General features: G+C 51.9%; 1 protein-coding gene across 22 annotated transcripts in view; it reads right to left on the bottom strand.

The window, feature by feature from the left end:
- CELF4 (CUGBP Elav-like family member 4) overlaps nt 1-12,953 on the bottom strand; it is a 307,083-nt gene that overhangs the window by 178,163 nt on the left and 115,967 nt on the right. The window lies entirely within an intron of this gene.

The following is a 12,953-nucleotide window of genomic DNA, read 5'->3' as shown; positions in this document are numbered from 1 at the left end:
GAAGGAGACTCCTAAAGTAGGTTGCGCATGTGTTTTGAGCAGCGGGCACATTGTGGGAGGGGGCGTGCCAAGCCCGGGTCCTTTGCAGTCCGTGGTGGCTGAGATCATGCTTTCCACATTTCCATATCTCCTCAATGTCATTTGACATCCAGAGGGCACAATGCAAGTGCTTGCTGAACTCGACAGCCCAGCAAGGGCACGGACCTTGTCTTATTCACCTGGGTACGCAGGACCTAGAGTGGTGGCTCCCAGGAAATGTTTGCCGAGGCCTTAGCAGTCATGTCCTTGAGGAGTGGGGAGAGACTACCCCCTCCTATCATGGTAAGAAGGGTCCTACAACTGGGTGCTTGCCTGCTTTATGATAGCAGCTGGGGATACCGCTGGCCACATGGAAGGTGTTCCTCTGAGGATTTACCTGAAATGTTACTCCCTACCTTGCCACTGGACACTGGTGAGTCCGGACAATGTACTTCCTCCCACTTCCCACTCCCCTACTCTCCAACCAATTTCCTCTTGTAACAAGGATCTGTCTCCCCTGCAAGGGTGTGGCCAGCTGCAGAGGAGAGCTGGAGGGCTGGGAAGGTGGGGTGTAAGTTTGCACCTGTGTGTGTCTGTGAGCATTTGTGTCTGCCTCTCTGTGTTTGCTGGTGTCTGTCTACATGTGTGTGCACACACGTGTCTGTGTGTATACATGCCTATGTGTGCTTATGCATTGGCACGTCTGTGTGTCTGCATGCATGCTTGTGTATATAAGGGGCCTGCTGCTTCCAAGTGGGCAGTGCCACCCCACTTGGGGACGCTGCTCTTCTCTGAGCCTTAGCTCTAGCAGACAGGCAAGGACTGCAGCTCAAAACACTGCCTTTTGATTTGGTTATTTATTTATAACTTGATATATTCCAAAAATGACAGAGTGGAGATCTAGGTGAATCTGGGGTGACCCTTTGGCTGTGTGCAGTGCACTCCTCTAAGGCTTGCTGGAGGGGTGCAGGACAGTCTCATCTCTCCTTTCAACTGATCCCCACTGAAGACTCTACACTTGGGTCCCATCTTTCCCTCCCCAACTCCTGGGTCAGGCACTCACCAGTAATTCTTGCCTCACTCCCACTTGGCTTCTCAAATCTCCCCCAAGCCTTTCTCAGTCTCTTGACTCTGAAACCAGAAGACCAGGCTAGCTGTTCCCTATCACTGATCACACATTTTGCCTCCTCCTCCTTCTCCATCTCTCTCTACTGACAGTGTGGTCCTAACTGCCCTCTCTCCTGCCAGCCGCCCTCTCCAGAGGTGCACCCTGCCGTCTGCACCTGCCTCAGCTGGAGCTGGCTCTGCTAGCAGGAACCACACAGCCTCCTTCCAGGTCCTGTGCCCCTGACCTTCGCAGCTGAGTGCAGGCTGGGGACCCTATGCATTCAGTCAGCGCCAGTGGAACTGCAAGTTGCATAATAACCTAGGGCCCCTTGGAAACTTTTCATCTCAACACGAGACTGATTAAATAGCAACAAAAATAAATTATGGATACACAGGGTTGTAAAAGCACCCGGAGACCAGGAGACTTGGGGTCTGTGCCTCATATAAATGCAAATACTGTAATAGCATTTCAGTGGGTCCCCTACCCCCACTCCACACACCCAGGGGCGGCTGGGAGGGTTAAAGCCAGCCAGGATGGTGTGTAGGACGACAACAAGCTCAAGCCTGCTGGGGCATTAAACAAAACCCAAAGACACTCACAAACCCAACCAGCATGCAGAAACTGGGTGGTTTAGGGCCTGGTTTGCAAACAAAAGGCCTCAGAGGCAGTCTGTGCCTATGGGAGGAGTTTAGAGCAGGGCACCTCTAAGTCGTGCTGAGACATCCCTCCTGGCCTGGATCTCCTGGTAGCTAAGCAGGTGGTGTGTCTTGTTGGGCCCTCTCCCAGGGCTGGGCAGGGGTGCACTCCCCTTCCTGGGCCCCCACCCCTGCCCCTGGCCCTGGAGGAGTGTTTGCAGCTTCTCTCCACCCTGTGGGGATCTGGCAGCCACTCACATTAGCAGGTGTCACTTGGTCTCGAGATGGGGCAGAGCTTTTTATAGCTGCTGCTGTCTCTAGGTAAGGTTGTCTCCCTGCCTCCCTTCCACGCCAGTGTCTTCCCTCCCTCAGCTTTGGCCCTGGAGAACTTGTCCTGAGGTCTGGTGGCTGGGACAGGCAAGGCTCCTGGGATGAGCGAGAGGAGGAAAGGACTCCAGATGTCACTCTGGCCGGGGACAGCTCCCTTCCCTGACTGCCTTCTTCCTCACTGCCCACCATCGAGCTCACTCTAATTCAATTTCTGGCATACAGTAGGTGCCCATTTAAAACTGATCGACTGATTAAAAAGTCATGCTGAGAACAACAGCTTCTTTTCCTACTGGCTTAGCATCTCCTTACTTTTGTGTTCTTGTTCTGTTCCACAGATGTTTTCTCTCCTCTTAGGTTACGTGAAACCTCAGTAAACCACAGTTACCGCAGTAAGAGAAACTGTTAGACTTCCCTGTCAGGAAGCATGTTCTACTTCTCAAAGTGCCACGTTATTAATCTTGCATCTCATCCTCCTAACACGTCTGCAAGCTAATATGGGCAGGTCTCATCATGCCCAATGTACAGATGAGGAAACTGAGGTCCGGGGAGGCAGCCTATACATGCCCACATAATTAGGCCTCCTGAGTCCTCAGCTTCTGTTCTATGGAAAATCTGTAAAAGCATGAAATAGGTCTTCCCACCATGAACATTTAATTTTCCACTAATTTCAAGGAATTAGGGGCACGAAGGATGTCTGTCTGTGACTGTCTCTGGGCCTGGACAGGGAGGCTGCGAGGCTGGGAGACCAGGTAGCTTAGCATTGGGTTCCCTCTGGTCCCCTCATTAGGTTTACTCTTGCTGGGTGTCCAGCCTGCAGGTCACCCACAGTAGCTGAAGAGCAGCCAACACTGATGGGCTTTGCCCCTCAACTGTACCCCCTCTTCTCCTCTGTGCCACAGATCCTCCTCTGTGCTATTGTCAGGGTCCCCTGACAGTGAGTAACACAGGCTCCAGAGCCCCCTGGGTCCCATCCCAGGAGGCTCCCCCACACCCCAGTATATTCCTCTTGGGCCCAGAGGGAAGCTGGGAGGTGGAGTGAGAAAGAAGGCATTTGTTCTTCTACTGACTTATTTGAAAAGACCAAGTTAGAGAAATAAGAAAACAACAAAGAAATCTTGGGTGGCTACCCTGTCCTTCAACTTTATAACCAACCAACCAAGGGCAACGAAGCCTGCACCTGGACCAGGAAAAGCAACTTCTAGTGGCAGAGGAACAGGGAAGAGCTGTAAGATGCTCAGCAAGACTGCTTAAAATGAAATGCAACATATTCTCACTTGCATGTGTGCAAAGAACCTCACTGTGTGTCCATCTCAGACCTAGGAATGAGTGGAGCCACTGACTGTTTCAGGGTTATTGGTATAGTAGGGGCAGGGACCTGAAGGTCTCCCAGAATGTCCCCCTGAGGATGGCTGCTGGGACCTGTGCGTGTGTACTTCTGCCCCGTGAGGGGAAGAGCTCGGCTGCCCTAGAGACACAGCCGGTGCTTTTCACCTGCTGTTTCATACCCTCCACAACTGTCCCCTCTTCTCTGGGCCTCTGCCTTTCATCATAGTCTTAACTCCATTCCCTCAGCACCTTCATCTTATATTTTGATTTGTTCATACTGTCTTGATTTGTTCCTGGGCAGAAATGAGCTCACAGTACCATCAAGTTTCTAACGCCTATCTCTTGTTCTAATCCATGGCATGTCCAACACAAGAACTCTATTGCCACATACACGTATTCCTGACACCAAAGCAGTCAATGGCTTAAATGGGCTGGATGAACTGTCTGTGGGAGGTGGAGAGGGATGGAAAGTGTGGTTAGGATGTGCTCCTGAGTGGGGTACCACCCTCACCTCTCTATTCATCACCTCCCACACTGGTCTCCTCTCCTCCAAGTGACTGTGTCCTCAGGAACATGAAAACCAGGGGGGCTGGATGGATCACCTGGTGCCCCCTTCTTTGTGAAGATGAAGGGACTAAGGGGCTGTTTCAGGAAGGAGCCGCTCCCAGCCTCCCAGTGGTCAGAGGTAGTCTGGGGACAAGAACGAGACACTGTGTCTGCCATCCCATGTTCTGCTCTTGCTGACACAATGCAGAAGTTGACATTTTCTCTTCTATGGAGACAACATTCCTCTATCGTATGTTTGTCTGTCCCCCAACTAGATTGAAAGCTGCTTGGCGACAAGGATCGAATTTTCCCCTTAGTCTGCACCCCTAGGGTCCAGCACAGTACAGAGCACACAGTAGGCAAACAAAAGTGCTATTAATGTCGGAACAATTTCTGTTTGTTTTTGGAAACTGTTTCACAGTTCCATGTCATGGCCATGATTACCTTTGTCTCTTGGAGTGTCCTGTAAGCATGGCCCACAAGGGAACGGGCCTGCTGGCAAGGGGGACTTCCCTGGCAGGGTGTGCGTGCATGCAAAGTAATGCCACAGAGAGGATTCTGAGAGCGGGCATGAGGACAGACCACCTGATTTCTTAGTTTCATTCTCTCTCCGAGATTTCATGTGGAGAATGAAAGGAGAGATGGAGAAGCAAACAGGGTGGCTGTGTCTGAGCCCCAGAAGATGGCTTGCTTGATGGAAACCAATCTTTGAGACTGGCTAGCTCCAGGACTTGAAATCTCTGAGGTAGGCAGAGTTTGGAAGTTTTTAACAGAGAAATCTTTGTTGAGTGCTCACTATACATAAGGTGCTATATAGCTAGGTGCCAAAGACAAGACAGAGAATAACAAGGCTTGGTGTCTGACATCACTGAGCTTGTGGTTTTGTTCGGGAGAATGGAAGCTGCATGTAAACTCCGAAACAAAAACCATAGCAAGTCAATTAATAATACAAGAGTTAACTAATAGTTCAGAATAAAAAGAGAAGCGATGTTTCAAGGCCATACGCAATTAGCTGCCCAATGACAAGGACAGACGGTAAGGCTTTGGGTAACTCCGAAGAGAAAGCGCCCCCTGCAGGTTGCAGAGCTCGTGCAAAGCCCTGGAGGATGGTTTCTGGCATCTGCGGTCTGTTAGCTGCAGTTGTGACCACTGAGATTTGACTCCAAAGTAGTGGAATCCCAGAGTAAATTCTGCTGGTCACCTGGACCGTGTGTGGTGGGTGCTCTTACCAATCATCTTTATGGAGGGACCCTTGGTAGCTTCTGTCGCCAGAGCAGGAGCTGACAAAAAAACAAGGGGCTTTGCCACAGTTCTCCCTGTCATCCACTCTTTGGGGAGTGAGATGCAGGTGCCTCGCTATACTAGCAAAGATTTGGGGAGGTGGAAGTGGGCTTGGGAGCATGCTGTGCCTCCACCCCAGCGAGAGAATGAGGGGTGACCCAGGGCCTCTCTGGACTGCATGGGCCTAGTCTTGCTGTAGTGTGTCTGTGGATGCTGGTGATGGGGGCGGGAGGGGAACAGTTGTAAAAATAAACACCTGTGGCAGCCAATCTGTCCCATGGCACTTCCAGAACAAGAATCTGGTCCAATTGTGCTTGGTCTGCAATGTAATAACATATCCCCTAAGCCCACCCTCAAACACCTTCCCTGCCCTCCTTCTTTTCCCAGCCAAAGCCCTGAGCAGGGAACATGGGCACCTGGTCTTACCTGTGATGGGAAGAGTTGAGAGCTTTTGACAACCTCCTCTAAAACCCTGGGGGAAAGGGAATAGCACATCCACAGAGAGTGTGGTGGGGTTTCCCGCCCTCCCCAGCAACCATTCTCGTCTCTCCCAGCCCCAGTCTGGGCCTGCCTGGGCTCCCCTCTGGGGCTGAGGGGCTGCTGCTTCTTAGCACATCCTGCTTCTTAGGACCATCATCCTGTCTGCGAACAGAGCTGCTTGTTAGCTTAGCTGAGACAGGTGGGACTGGTCCACCTGTACTTGCTCCAAGAGTAAAAGATGAAGGTTTAGAAGTCATGGGATTACATTATCACCCAGGAGGCAGGCCAGATGACCAGGCTGCAGCCCCGTTCCCCTGTCTGGTGGGCGTGTGCATGTATGTGTGTGTGCAGGGTGTGTGCATGTTTACGGTGGTGAGTATGCTCCTGGCTTGTGGGTGTGTCTGATGTGTGACTGCCCTGCTGTCTTTCATTCTAGCTGGGTCTGGGGTAAGGCTGCCCCCTTGGCCCTGTCCCCCTCTCTCTGGTCTCAGCTGCTTTGACCACTAGGTTTCTTCCACCTGCTTTGGAGAGTCTCTGAGTCCCAGTTCTCTTTGCAGAGCTGACTGTGATAACTGACAGATTTTGAACTTAACAAATGATCAAGCTCTTCTCAGCTTAGGATCTCAGCAACACCCACTCCCCTGGGCTCCCCAGATGATTCATCACTCAGGTACCTTCATCCTCCCCCCATCTCATCACATCCCAATAAGGCACAGGCTCCCAGGCCGTGCCAGCGTAGGAGGGTGTGCCCCACTAGCACCTTTGGTTCAGCCTCCAACGACACCCAGGTTCTCCACCCTCTAGCCCACCTCAGGGTGCCTTCCACAGGGGCACAGCCTGGCAGGACCCACTTTGCAGACAGAGCCCACCTGAACCTCAAAAGAGCCTCCAGGGAGGGGAGGAGACAACTAGCAGATCTGAGGAAACAGCCCCAAGGTGCAGGGGTGTCTTCCCAGTCACAGAGGAGGGTGGGCGGGATGCCCCCCAGGACCCCGTTGCAGTCCCTGCCTCTCTGCCTGTGGCTTTCTGGGCTGGGCGGGGAGGGTGGTGTGATGGAGGCAGCAGGAGTGACTTCACATTTTTGTTGCTGTAGCTGCTGGGCTGAAAATAGCCCTCTCTTGGGCAGGCTGGCTCAGGGTGTGAAAAGCTCCACTCCCAGGGAGCGGCAGGAACCAGCCAGGGAGAAAAATTAACCACAGGCCTGGCGCTGGCTCGCCTAAGTGAAGAACGCCAGCATCAACTCTCCAAGGCTGCTTACTGCTACGTTTGTTTAAGACGGTAACCACGCGCTCCAGAGCTGTCACGGTGCCCTCAGATGCTCCCTCATTCAGACCACATCTGCAAGGGCTTCCTCCTCAGGGCACCATGCTAAAGGGTCCCTACCTTGCAGCCACCTTGGATAGACCTGGTATCTCCCTCTTTTCATGGATGTGGAAACTGAGGCTCAGATAAGTCAATTAGGCTACCCAAGGTCACTCAGCAAAGATGCTGCAGAGGTGGGGTTGGGTGCCGGGGCTGCCTGACCTCTACCCTCCAGGAACGGTCTATTATTCTCATGTGCATGGTGGGGACATGTGGCCTCTGCACATTTCTGGCAAACATCTCAGGCTGCAGAGGGGCTCTCAGGAGAACAAGCCATGCAGAAACTGTTCCTAGCACCCCTGTGAGGTGTGGCCAGAAGTGGAGGTGCCCTCCTCTAGGTTGGAGGGAGTTTCGGGTACTAGAGGGAGATAGGGACAGGGCCCCGGCAGCTGAACAACTGCATCTGCGTGATCATGGGGAACTTTGTCTATTCCCAGCACGATTCCCAACCTTCATTTCCACCCAAAAGTACACCAGATAATTAAGTCTCCCTCAGACCTCCTCAGTATAATGCAGATTAATTTATTATTTAAATCTGAATAGAATATTAGCTCATTGTCTTAATAGTTCTGATAAATGCTGGGTTGGGGGAGGCACAGGATAGAAGCCCTCCCATCTCCTCCTCCCCAGCAAGAATGGAAAGACCCAGTGGTCTGGTGAGCAGCTGGCAGGGTGGCTGCATGCAGTGGAGCTGGGGACCAGGCTCCCCAGGGGGTGCCAGGCAGTTGCAAGCATGCACCCCCAAATTGGCTCTCTCAATGCAGGCCCCGCTCTGCTTCCTACCTTCCCCCACCTCCTGCTCAAAGAAGAAGAATGAGAAGGCAGGCAGCAGAAACTAGAAGCAATTTCCTCAGCTGAAGGCTGTCGGGAGACCCCTCATCTGGCTGGCAGGGAACAGAGTTGGGTGGGGGGCTGGGTAAACATGCTGATGTTCAGTTTTCAGAGTGTTCAGGCACTATGCATTCTGAGGCTGGGAAGCCCCTCAAGTGTCTCAGTCTGGGCTTCTCAGAAACGGTTCCGGGGATCAGGACCAAATGACCCAGAGGCCATTTTTGGTGAGATTGGCTTGGGGTGGGGAAGTGCCCCATGCTTGGCTTTACTAGCACTCTGCTTCCCTGCCCATCCTGTGTCCCTGCAGACCAAGGTAAGGCATTGGAGTGGCCTTACCTTTCTGAGATGCGTGCCTCCTCCCCTATGATGGATCTCTGATGAGAATGCTTTTGGGCAGGCCAGAGGGCTTGTCTTGGCTGCCTCTGTTTCCCTGTCTCAGCCTCTTGATCTCCACAGTAGAGAAATAAGAACCTTACAAGCCAGAGTACAAAACCAGCACAGAAGGGAGCTGAGGGCCATCCACCAGATTACCATGTTTCTCCCCAAAATGTATATGTTGAAGTCCTAACCCCCTCTGTGATGGTATTTGTGGGGGAGGCCTTTGGGAGGTAATTGCATGATGATGAGGCCTCATGATGGGATTAATATCCTTATCAGCAAAAGAAGAGACCAGAACTCTGTCTTTCTCCATCATGGGAGGACTCAGTGAGAAGGTGACTGAAAGTCAGGAAGTGAGTCCTCACTAGACACTGCATCTATCAGTGCCTTGATCTTGGACTTCCCAGCCTCCAGAACTGTGAGGAATAAGATCTATTGCACAGGTCACTCAGCCTGTGGAATTTTGTTAAGGCCTGAACTGACTGAGACAGCCTCACTTTGCAGACGTGGAGACTGAAGCCTGAGGAGGTCATGCGATTGACTCTGGATACAGAGAGGTTGGTCCTGGCATAAATTCCAGCTATCCGTGTGGTCCATTGACAGGGGCTGACTACCCATGGTGCAGTGTGCTTGGCAAGGCAAGATCAAGGTACAGCGCAGACTGCAATGTGCTCCTGGGGTGCTGACAGAGTAGAAGGCGTCTCTTCACAGCGCAGATGCATCTTAAGCAGCTACCCTGACAGATGAGGAAACTGAGGCCCAGGATTGGTGGCAGGGAGGGGTCAGCACCCTGCCTCCCAATGTCATTCACCTCACAATGTTTGGAGCTTCTCTGGCTGCACCCTAACTTGGGATTTGTTGGTTCAGGGTCATGTATACTCTGGGGCCTCCCAGGCTTGGAGTCACGCAATAGCCTTTGGCACAAAAGGTGCCAAATCCAGCCAGGAAAAATATATGGGACACATCGTGTGGCTGTGGTTTCTTCACACCATCCAGTCATACAGCTGGCAATTAATTTCCCCTATAAATGAAACACCTTTCATATCACTTTATCTGGAGAGCTTGAATTGACAGCCGGGGGTGTAATTTATACATACTTTTTACCCATCTGTTAGCATTCAGGCTTCAGGCTGCTTGCGTTTTTTTCTTCAATTCTCTCCCCAAATTGAAAGGATTAGGTTAGGATTAGGTGAGTGTTTTAACCAGATATTCAGAAAGATGGATGGCGATGTTTCCAGACGGCTAATGCCCAGGGGAGGCCCTCACACAACGGAGGCCAGGTGGGGCTCAGTGATCTGGGAAATTGCCTCCACCTGAGAGCCCAGCAGCCTCTGCAGCTCTGAGGCTGCGCTGCAGAGGGCCCCAGGGACTCTCTGGGCCCACCCCTTCATTTTACAGACGAGAAAACTGAGGCTCCGAGAAGCAAAGAGATCCTTGCAAAATTATGCAGCTGGCCAGAGGCAGAGCACAGCTGGATCCTTGTTGGGCTGCAGTTGGTGCCAGAATGAGAGTAGCTCTGTGTTACCCAGAGAGGGAACAAGGAGGCATGGATAGGACCTGGAAGTACTTGGCTGGTCAGGGGGCAGTTTCTCCTGCCCCTTGATGTTCTTGGAAGCAGGGTTCCCATGTACTGAAGGAAGGACCAATTTAGGGCAATTTCTGGAGGACCTTTTCTGATTGTGTGTGTGTGTGTGTGTGTGTGTGGCTGTGTCACTCTCTTCTGGATATCTACGGCCCTGTTATTCAGCGTTTAGTTGACCTTATTCTTTCTGTCATTGTGTGCTATCTTATCCCAAGAGGTCCTGTCTTCCTGACCATTACAAGTACCTTGGGGTCCCCCACACCTAGCCTGGCCTCTCTTCCTGGGATGCTCTCCCCACCACCACCAAGCTCTCCTGTCTCTCAGATCCCTGGAACTGCCTAGGCAGGATCCATATGAAACTCTTCAGGCTGGTGTGGGAGGCAGGGCTGGGCAGCACTATGGTGTCTCTGGGCTAGCTTGGGAAGGGGGTGTATATGTTTGTCTTGGTATGGCTTTGGGGAAACATTTGTCTCTAAGACCCCTGAATCTTCAGCATGGTGATCCATTCATTCCTATAACCATTTGTGTATAAAATGACTATTGTGTGTACTGCAGCCTGCTCAGGCTCCCAGGATGTAGAGATGAACACTACAGGGTTCAGGGGTTACTTGAAGGCCTCTGGCCCTGGGAAACGCCCATCTCTGGCATTCAAGGCCACAGCAAGGTGCCAATGGCGACTGCCTCCTTCGTCACCTAGGCTCAGCCTTGGAGCCATTAGCAGTGTGACTCTGTCTGGTTAGAACGAGTAAAGTAGTTTTGTATTAATGCAGGGACCTGGGGAGATTTGGCCATTAAATGTTACATTAGACCCAAGGTGTCCTGTACACGCTCCCGGTGGAGTTTTCCAGGCAGCCTTGGCTGGGGGGCCTTGGTGAGGGGGAACGTGCTGGAACTAACAACCAGGTGGGGAGGAGGGGAGGCTGGGCTGTGCTCTCCCCCTGGAGCTCCGAGGACATCCTAGAGAACTGAGGAGGAAGGGCATGCACGTCCTTGCTCCCGTTCAGCCCCACTAGGCCTTGCCGGCCATGGCTGGGTGCCCAGTTCGTACGGGGCCCAGCGGGGCAGCGTCCAGGATCACCTCACTGTCCCAGGGCAGCTCTGATTTTGTTTCTCTTACCATCTAAGGACCATTTTCTTCTTGTCAGACCAGATGTCCCGAGTTTCAGCTCCAAAAATACTATCACTGGAGTGATGGGAGACACAGAGGAGAAGCCATTTCCCCTTCCATGAGGAGGTGAGACCCTCAGAGCATAATTAGTGAATGACATTGGCTCAATTTAAAATATAGCTACCTGCATGGTGGGGGGGGGGAGCAGGTGATTACTGTAGTGAGTGGCCTGGAGGGGAGAGAGGATATTAGCTGAAACCATCTAGTCTTTCTGTCAACCTTTCTAATTACCCACCTACCCACCTAAGTACTCACACACCTCACCACCTACTTATCTACCTAACTACCCATGCAAGCACCTACTTACCCACCTATCCACTCACCTACCCTCACCCAGCTACATGCTTACCTACTCATCCAACTGTCTAACTACTCGCCTACTTATCTAGCCATCCACCCACTTATTCTCTAAGGACTTGGAGGAAACTGTGCAGACTCTCTGGGCCTTGGTTTCCTTTGTTGCAAAAGGGGGTGACAATTCTCCCTGACTCCCCCTAAGTTTGTTTAAAGGATCAGACGAACCTGAGAATGACTTGTAAAGTGGTACAAGGAATATGAATATTAGATAGTGGATGCATTGTTTCTGTTGTCAACATTATTGCCACCACGGCTCTGGCTGCTACTGCTGGTATCTAAGCTGTTCCTGCCTGGAGATTATTTTCACCCTATCTCTTTCCCTGGACAAGTGACTCTGCATATCCACTGAAGGAAGGCTTGGGATTTGCTTTTCAAGATCTCCTCCCAGCCACAGAGGGTGGGGCAGATCCTGAAGGAGGCTCCAGCCAGCCCCTGCCAGGAAGCTGGCTCCTCCCTGTCTCCCAAAACTCTGCCAACACCAGTGGGGAGCAATCTGGGGCTCAGGCCTATAGGGGGGCTGGAAGTGCATTAATGGCCAGGCTGGTCGTAGGGAGACCGCAGACAGATGCCGGATGTGTTTGTATTTTCTAATGTTAAGGCCTCAGAACCAGAAAAACAAACTGGGAGCCTTAAGAGGAGGAAGCTAATTGTTGGGTGGGATGAGATTATTTACAGTAATGGGGCAATTAGGAAGGAAGGGGTAGCATAAGCCAGTGTGGTTTAGCTGAGGCAGCCCAGTCTAGTCTATGAGGATGAATGGCAGCCAGGGATCATTGTCCCTAGCCAGGCCCTCTGCCTTGCAGTCACCTTCTAACTCACAACGTCACCCTCTTTTGGAGAAGGTGCACATAAAACAGTAGGGGTCACTTATTCACCCAGGGTTTCAGGAGCAACAGTCAGCTCGCTCCCCATCTACCTTGGTGGCCCTGGGGAGCCTTCTATCCCTAAAGGCCTAGGGCAGCCCCTTCTGTTGGAAAGCCCCCCTGACTACTGTGATTTAATACCTGTCCTCCTCTGAACTCCCTCAGATCTCCAGTCTGAACTGCAGAGGCCCTTGATCACTAGGAGGTTGCCTTCCATCTGGAGTGGTTTCTTCCCCTGGCTCCCAGCTAGCACCTGGCATAGAGCTGGACACGCTGCTGGGCCCAGCCTGACTTGTGAAGGGAGGATGAATTAAATAGGGACTTTGGGAGAGCGAGTGGAGGCAGAGAAGAAAGGGATAAAAATCATCATCAGCAGCTCGGTGGAAGGAGCGAATAAAAAAATGACTAACATGGCCTCTGTGGGCCCTCATGCTTCTGGTCCCACATTCATCCACCAACTGCTTGCTGGGTCTTGCTATAAAGAAATAAAGACGGAAGTTGAGAATCCACACTCAACATGCACCAGACTCTTAGATCTCAGATTGATTCTGGCTAGTCATTTGAGAATACTTAAAACCTGTAGATTGGAGGGAAAAAAAATCATTTTCCCTTTGAAGCAGAAAATGGCCCATTTGCAAATTAATGGCTGGGTGGGCCAAGAGACCTGGTGGAAGGGGGAAGAGATGGA

The sequence above is a fragment of the Otolemur garnettii genome, unplaced genomic scaffold (assembly GCF_000181295.1).
Source record: "Otolemur garnettii isolate 467f Iridium unplaced genomic scaffold, OtoGar3 scaffold00012, whole genome shotgun sequence".
Lineage (NCBI taxonomy): Eukaryota > Metazoa > Chordata > Mammalia > Primates > Galagidae > Otolemur > Otolemur garnettii.
This window is presented reverse-complemented; position numbering and strand designations above follow the sequence as displayed.